Genomic DNA, 8,143 nt, shown 5'->3' with positions numbered 1-8,143 from the left:
GAATGCCACGAAAGTCCCGCGAGCTGGCAGTCCCAGGCCCCACCCAGAAAGGGGACCGCCCCCCTTGTCAAAGCCTGGCTGGAGGCTCAGACCCGCCCGTGTGCCAGAGTCCCGCCCAAGGCCTACGTAAGGCCCACCCGCGTTCCAGAGTCCAGCCCTGGGGTGAGTCCTCCCCTTGTTCGGAAGACACGTCCAGGACCGAATCCTCCGACCGTGCCAACGTGAAGACAGAGAACTCCCGGCTCTGAGTCCCTCCCAGCACTGAGCATTCGTGTCCTAAAGCTCCTCCCAAGACCAAGGACCCGCCCACCGTGCCGAAGCACGGTTCCACCCGCGGAAATGCTGCACAGCTTTGCCTTTGACTTTATGGGTCTCTCTCGCCCCGCCCTTCTCCGTGTGGCCGCCAATCAGAGCTAGGTGCTGCGCTCGCAGGCGCCAGTCCGCCCGCAGGCCAATCGGTGGTGCGTCCGCGGGGGGCGGGGCTGCGGCGGACGCGGCGGGGGCGGGGAAGCAGGAGCTCTGCGGAGCGGGCTGCGCGGGCGCACGACGTGGAGGAGGCCTGGCTGGCGGCGGCGCGGGCCGGTGTGGCACGGTGAGGACGCGACGGCCTGGGGCGGGGTGGGGGTTGAGTCGCGCTGGGCCGGGCGGGCGGGCTTGCGCTTCCTTCGTTGGCCGGACCTCCGCGGAACCCGACCCGGACCAGGCCTGAGGCTGCCCGTCCACCAGAGAAAGTCCACGCCCGGCTCTGGGGCCTTCGTGAGGCGCGCCAGCTCCCCTTCGAGTCCGCGTTTGACAACACACGTCCGTGAACGGCCTGTCGGTGGAAGGAGAAGGGAGGACGGTCCAGACTAGATGTCTGCTGAGAACTGCAGGGTTGCTTGTGTAGATGAGCAGTCTGGGGATGGCTGAGAGCTGTGGAGTTCAGTCTGGAGCCTGGCTGTCAGCAGAGGACTGAGGGCAGGAACATCACACGTGGACACCAGCTGTCGAGGCAGGGGGGTGATCAGAGTCGGAGCGACACTCGTGTATAGTCAGTGTTCCCAGGAGAGTTAAGGGCTATTAGAATGCCCTGGTGAGGACCCCCTCCTCCAGTGCTCAGCAAAGCAGAAACCTTAAGAAGCAGCACCAGGAGCCATAAATGAAAGCCCAGAAGGGCATTGGCCACTCCCTGATTTTTCTTCTCAGCCTTTCCTTCAAAACTGAGAATCAGGTGTTAATGTTCTTACTTTACTGGGATCTAGAAATAGTCCTGTCCCGTTGCATTTTACTCATCCTAGATTATAAACACCTTTGCCATTTACACACGTGGCAGTGATTTCTTAAGGTAGTTCATAGCCCAGTAGTGCTGGTGAAAAACTAAAGCAGTCATAAAAGAAATAATGTTGATACAGTGGAAAGGCTTAAAATTCCGGGCAGAATCTTTTAAGGGTGGCTTTTCTCTCTAGCTTTGTTCTGTTTCCATGAGGTGTTTTTTTTTTTTTTTTTTTGACTGGGCCACTGTGAAAATGTTTAGTAATTAGCGGGTAACACTGAATTTGAGTCGGTCGTGCGTTGGAAAGATGGAAGAGGGCATTTGAAATGGGGAGGTATGAACTAATCTTGCTGGCTAAAAAAATTTTTTTGTGAGTTTCTAGATATGAAAAGTCATTTATGAAGCACTTGGTGGCTATTATTTTGTCAGTTCTAAAGTCTTCAAAGGGGACATGGCCAAGTTGCACAGCCTCTTCCCCCATCCCCCACTGTCTTTGTTGAGACAGTTTCCATAACCCAGGCTGGCCTGCAACTCACCATCCTCCCCTTCTGAGTGCTGAGAGCACAGGAAGACCTGTGGGTGGGTTTAGGATGACACTCTGGGAATTGTGCAAAACCCTGCTTCTCTAATACCCTTGCTTTGCCACATTATATGGATGCTAATACGGAGTTTAGGTTCGTTCCCACAAATTCCTTTACTAAAGAGGAAGTCTGTATGTGGTACTGCCCTCATTTACCCCTTCCTTAGGTCTCTCATCCATACAGCCAGTTATTAATGTACCTCAGACCGTTGTTGTGATGACTAAGAATTTGTTTTTAAAAGCTGCTAAGATGCCCTGCATCCAGTAGGTACTTAATGAACTTCAGTTATGGTTACTGTCTAGTCAAAGAACAACCTGACTAAAAGGTAGTGTAAAAGGAACTTTTATTTTCCTGGTTCAGTGTTGTCTAAGAGGCTTACTGACTCTGTCTGCCAACCTGGGCCTTGTCCTGGAAGCTTGTAGCCTCCATACAGTCGAATCTAGGCCTAGAATGTTTTCAGCCTCGAGACTTACTGCTGAATAAGCTCACACTTTTTTTGGTCTTACTGAGCTCTGGGCTGTCTTGTTCAACTCACCTATTCTGCCTTAAACTCTTCTCTCAACTAACTTATTCACTCTGGCTTTTCTCTAGGCCCATTTGGCCTCAAAATCTAGCACTCTGCTCTTCTGGCTCCTTCTCTGGCTCAGTCTTCACCTGAGTTCTCCCTCTGCAACCTGTCTCTGTATTAATGTCCCAGCAAAAACTGCTTTCCCTTTCTGTTTCTCTGTATCCCCCCACCTCCTGCATTACCCCTTAAATAGCTTACCTTTCTGCTCTCTTCTCATGAGAGGTGGGTGCATCCTATTCTGTCAAATCTTTCTCCAAAGGTCACCTTTTTTGCCACACAGGTAAACATCACTTTCAAACATGGGTGCTTCTTCTACAAACTATCTTTACCTTCTTTGGGATTAAAGGCCTGTACCACTGTGCCTCGACCTAGACTTTTCTTTACCTGAAACTTCCTCTATATCAGGCTGGCCTTGAACTGGGTTCTGCTCCTCTCTGTCTCCTGGATTAAAGGCATATTTGTATTCCAGCCAGATCACACAGTCAGAGAAGGTCTTTGGATGGGATCTGTGTCCAGAACAGTCATGTTCTGAATTAACATTCCTCTACAAGGTAGTCAGGCCAACCCTGGGTATTTGTAAGAACAGTTGAAGTAGATAGTGATTCTACAGAGTTATCCCGATTGGAGGGAAGGATGTGAACTGGATTGCCTAAGTAGATAGTTGTCCATAGGTAATTCTATGGGACACTATTTAAGTCTATTTGTCAGTTTCCTTCTTCAAGTCACATGAACACCTTCTGTATTCGGATGTTAACAGGTTTCTCTAAATTCTGCCTGCCATTTCAGGTTACATTCATAGTTGCATTCTCCTTTCGTGATCTTTGTACTGTCCTGCCATGCTAGGTGTGCAGCTAGGACACATTGACCAGCTGGGTGATGTTAGTCTGTTCTCAAGATCATTATGTACAGAGTCCTTTCTAGGTATCTGTTGAGATGAGGGTTTTACTTTATCAATGAAAGCTGAAAATCTGAGGATCCCATAGAACTTCATATGATAAAACCCAGTGTTGTGATTTTTCTCGTGTTTATATTATGGACAGTTGTGGTCTACTACTTTTGGAAAGCAACTACCAGTATGTGATGTTTTGATTTTTGAAATCCCACTTTTAAAAAATAATGTGATAAGTAACTAGTCAGGTGGTTAAATAAGTACACTTGGCCAGTGAACATTCTTTGTCAAGCTCATTCCTGTCCCTCCTCAAAGCATAATTTTAACTATTTTGATCCTGGGAAATATACTTTAAATATTCTTTTAACCTTAAAAATGAAATGGCGTGCATACAAAAATTAAAGTGTAAAAAATATATATATGAGGACATGGACAGAATAAGGAGAGCAGAATGATTTAAGTGATTTTGTTTTAGACTTACAGGATTATTTCCCACTAAGACTGGTATTTTAGTTCAGTTTAGGTTTAGGTTTTTTTTTTTTTAATTTATTTACCTTTATTTTATGTGCATTAGTGTTTTTTGCCTGCATGTATGTCCACATTAGAGTGTTAGATCTTGGAGTTACAGACAGCTGTGAGCTGCCATGTGGATACTGGGATTTGAACTGGGTCCTCTGGAAGAGCAGTCAGTGCCCTTAACCTCTGAGCCATCTCTCCAGCCTAAGTACTTTAGTTTATTGCTACCTTTAAAAACCTGAGAACAGTTAGACACTTGCCACCAAGTGACATGCTTTGGATCCAGAGATACACATGGTAGGAGAGAAACTTTTCAAAAATTGCGCTGTTACCTTTTTTATGTGAACAGTGTCAAACATACATACACACACAAATAAATATAATTAAAAACCATGCAAAAAGGCACTATAATGCAACAGGATACAGTGATGAGACCTGCTTTGCCTCCTCTCTCCTCCCCAGCCCAACCTGATCACACCCCAAACTAAACTTATAAAACCCCACATCAGCTCTTACAGACTGCATCTAAATGAACTACTAGAACCCTACAGCCCAGCCACAGGCAGCTTTCTCTTCTCTGTTGTCTTGAACTGACTGTACACTGCCTTTTCCCTATCTCCATTCACACGCATGTAATGTGCCTGCCTCACCGGATTGAGACAGGCTCTGGCCACCTAGCTTTGGTCGTCCTGGAACTCACTATGTAGATCAGGCTGGCCTCCAACTCAGAGAAATAAATCTGCTTGTCTCTTCCTCAGGAGTGCTGGGATTAAAGGGTTGCCATGATGCTCCACCTGATCTCTTGCTTCCTGTGAGAGATCTGAACTGAACCTGTAAGGCCAAAGCAGTGATTTTTTTGTTTGTTTGTTTGTTTCCCTCTCCATGATTGCTGTGGACAAATGATGTTGTGTGTTTACATGATTGTTTTTCTTTCTCGATTAAATTGAACAGCGTAGGATCAGGGTGGAGTGGAGCATCTACAGAGGTGAGGAACTGCCATGTCATTTACCCCTATGAGCTGGAGTCCCTGAGTCATAGTATGGGAACACTGCCTCTTGTTACAAGTAGTTGTGAGCAGTAAGTGGCAAAACGTAAAGCAAAGGTCTGGGCCTCCTGGCAGTGGTGTCGCTTGGGACATGGTAGCTATAAAGACTGATTTGCCTTTTCTGTTAGGCTTTCCCTTCCATCCCTGCTGCTCTTCCACCTGCCAGATTCCTCTGCCATCTTCACTTTATCTGGAATACGTACCACCATCTTGTGTCCCTCTGCACTGTAGGGATTTCTCCCTTTGGAGGTCCTATATCCTTCATCATTTAAAGTTTCTGTATTATCAGAATAAGTGATCAACAAGTGTTTGAATACACTTATTCAAGGAAGTTTTGTGTGGGGCAAAGTCTGATGCCAGGTTTTGCGGAACCTGAAGCATATATAATTAGAAAAGGGTAAGTGGCTCATAACAGCCTATAATTCCATCTCCAGAGGGATGAAACACCTTTGATCTCTGTAGGCACCTGCACTCGAAATGCACATACCCACACATAGACACACAATTTAAAATAATAAATATAAATCTTTTAAAAGAAATCGGTTACAAATAAAAGTTAATTCGTTAAATAAACATTGGTTTAGTATGAGAACAAGAAGCTAGGAATGTTACTGAGTTTATAATGAGCAAGTGCTTTCCTAGAACACACAAAGCCCTGAGTTTGATCCTTAGTGTCACAGAAACCTGACATAGTGATCCATCCCATAATCTCAGCTGGGTGGTAGAGACAGGAAAAGTGGAAGTCAGTGTTATCAAAGACAGTCTGGGGTACATGAGACCCTGTTTGGAGAGAAGGAACAAAACTTTAATTACCTGACATAGAATCCTTTTTCTCTTAGCTCTTTATTTTTAGTTTCCTATTCTTGACAGTGAGAAAATATACTTCATTCCTCTAGAATAGCTGATAAATATTTATTAGTAGGATACATAATTTTTTATTTCATAATAGGTACATTTTCTAATGGTGCACAAACAGCTTTGTATCCCCGGGTGGCGGGGGGAATGGACAAATTTTATTCTGTTTTGCACAGTTACATCTAAGTTGTATTTACAGTTGTAGTTCTACATCATTTCCTGCTTCTCTGATTGGTAAGACTTGTACTTTGTCTTCTGAGAACTGAACTCAGCCTAAATAGAGTTTAACAAATCTATTGATATATTTTCTGGAAAAAGAGCTTCTGGCTCCTTGAATTTCAGTCTTGTTTCTTGTCCGTTCCAGATACCATTAGACCCATTTGTGTTGCCGTAAGACCTTATCACATAGCTCCTAGGGCCACACAGGGTGTGAAAATAGAAGTCATTCCTGTAGAAGAGCTGGCTGATAAAATTTTATTGGTGAGATACATAATGTATGATTCCAGGAGCTCATCTCATTTGAATGTACACAAAACTAACTACAGGAAACTTAAATGTGCTTTCTTAGCTGGCCCTCTGAAATGCCAACTGCTCCTCCAAGCCCCCTTCTCACAGGGAAGAATGGCACAGCAAGGTTAAAGTGGAAAGATCCAACAATCATAAGCGATTACAATCAGAATTTTGGTAAATTTTAAAGAAACATATGACCACAGGAACACTCTGCTTGGGGCCTTACCAGTACCCTGGAAGAGGTCCATGTGAGAGAAACCTGAGCCAGACTAGATTGGGACAGTTTTCCACCCCATTCTTGATGCCAAATAAACTAGTAGTGTGTGAAGATCCTAAGTGCATTTTCATTGGCTAGCAGAAATTTGTTTGGGAAGGAGGAAATGAACTTACAAGGCTTTACTAAGTAGTTTGTGTTTTTTATTAAAGTTACAGTTTCTTCAGTTTTAGTTATTATGGAAAGCAGTGGAAAATAGACCACAATATATGAGTAATAAATCAATCCCAGTGTTAAAGGGATTTATTTATTTATTTGTTTGTTTGTTTATTTATTTTTATTTTTTTGGTGGGAGAGAGGGAGACAGGGTTTCTTTGTGTAACCCTGGCTGTCCTAAAATTCACTCTGTAGCCCAGGCTGCACTCAAACACAGAGATCCACCTGCAAGCACCACCACACCCAACTTTTTAATTGAAATGTTTCAGAAAAACAAAACAAGAGAAACTATAATTCTTAGACAAGAGGCAATAGTTCCCCTTTTCCTCCCCCTTCTCCCCTGGAAGGTTGGCAGCCATCAGTAAAAACTTGAAACAAGCCATTACAGGTGTTTTCAGGAAGCTGTGTAATTTAAAGGCAGCATGCATTTATTACTGTAAGCAGTTGGTAAAGAATTTTACATTGAAAAGAAGAGTAAAAATTAGTCCTTTACCCTCTCTCAGTGAGTGCCAGCATAAACATTTTTGAGGTTGTTTTTTAAGGGATGATGGGTTTATTTTGGTTCCTGGTTTAAAATGTGTGAGGGTGGAACTTAGTTTCTGGGAGTTGTAGGATGCACACTGCATTCTGGCCCTCCCACTCATTGGCTGAAACATTTGGATGTGTGCATGATGCAGCTGTTGAGGACTCTGGAAGCAAATGAGCACTGGAGATGAAGGCCAGAATTTGGAGCACCACTCTATCAACAGAACGCTCCTGCTTTCCCTCCACTGTCCCCCAACCTGCTATCAGAACATTCAGAACCTGGAGATGGACTCCTGGTAGGGATAGGGAGAACTACAGAGAAGCCTTCTAGTTTGGGATCCAGAGGAGTGTTGGCATACTTTTAAAAATCATTTTGTTTTAGTTTCTTAAGCCCCTTCCTGCTCCACCCCTTATCCCTTCTACCACCCCCACCCCAGGTAGGAGGGAAAGAAGGTTAGTGGGGAGAGGGGTTGGAGTTTTCCTTAGCTACTTCCTGCTGGTTAGGGTTATTGGGTTCCTTGGGGCAAAGTCAATCCTCATTTCAGGAGATCTCCAACTTCTTCCCCTGATGCTGCATCAACAGCAACCAGGAGCAGCAGGGAGAAGCACCAGGAGCCGCCTTCTTTGGAGCCCCACAACACTCTGGGCTCTGGCATTATTCTGTCTCCAGAGTCCTCAAATTTAAACTATCTGCAGCTGGCATAAGAGCCCTTCTCAGGGCCCACATGAGACAGACAGTTTGCTGCTCTGGACAGTCTGAATCAGTCCCATATCCCACACCTGGGATTAAAACAAAAACACATCAAGAATCAAAACTTCCACAACAGAGGAGAGTGGGAAAAGTCCACCATTTTCCTCCTTTGTCTCTCAGTCATTCCTGTAGCTGTTGCTTTTTTCCTCTCTTCTCTCTTGGAGCTTTATCCCAGACAAAGTACAGTATAATTCATGGGCAAGCAGGGTTGCTAAAACCGG

At 44.8% G+C, this 8,143-nt stretch overlaps 1 protein-coding gene across 1 annotated transcript in view; it reads left to right on the top strand.

The window, feature by feature from the left end:
• Positions 1-509: 509 nt before the first annotated feature.
• Farp2 (FERM, ARH/RhoGEF and pleckstrin domain protein 2) overlaps positions 510-8,143 on the top strand; it is a 104,540-nt gene continuing 96,906 nt past the window's right edge. The window contains exon 1 of the mRNA XM_055616623.1: positions 510-592. The gene's annotated coding sequence lies outside the window, so the exon portion shown is untranslated. The remainder of the gene's footprint in view (positions 593-8,143) is intronic.

Source organism: Psammomys obesus, unplaced genomic scaffold, assembly GCF_907164565.1.
Source record: "Psammomys obesus unplaced genomic scaffold, mPsaObe1.curated_primary_1811, whole genome shotgun sequence".
Taxonomy (NCBI): Eukaryota; Metazoa; Chordata; class Mammalia; order Rodentia; family Muridae; genus Psammomys; species Psammomys obesus.
This window is presented reverse-complemented; position numbering and strand designations above follow the sequence as displayed.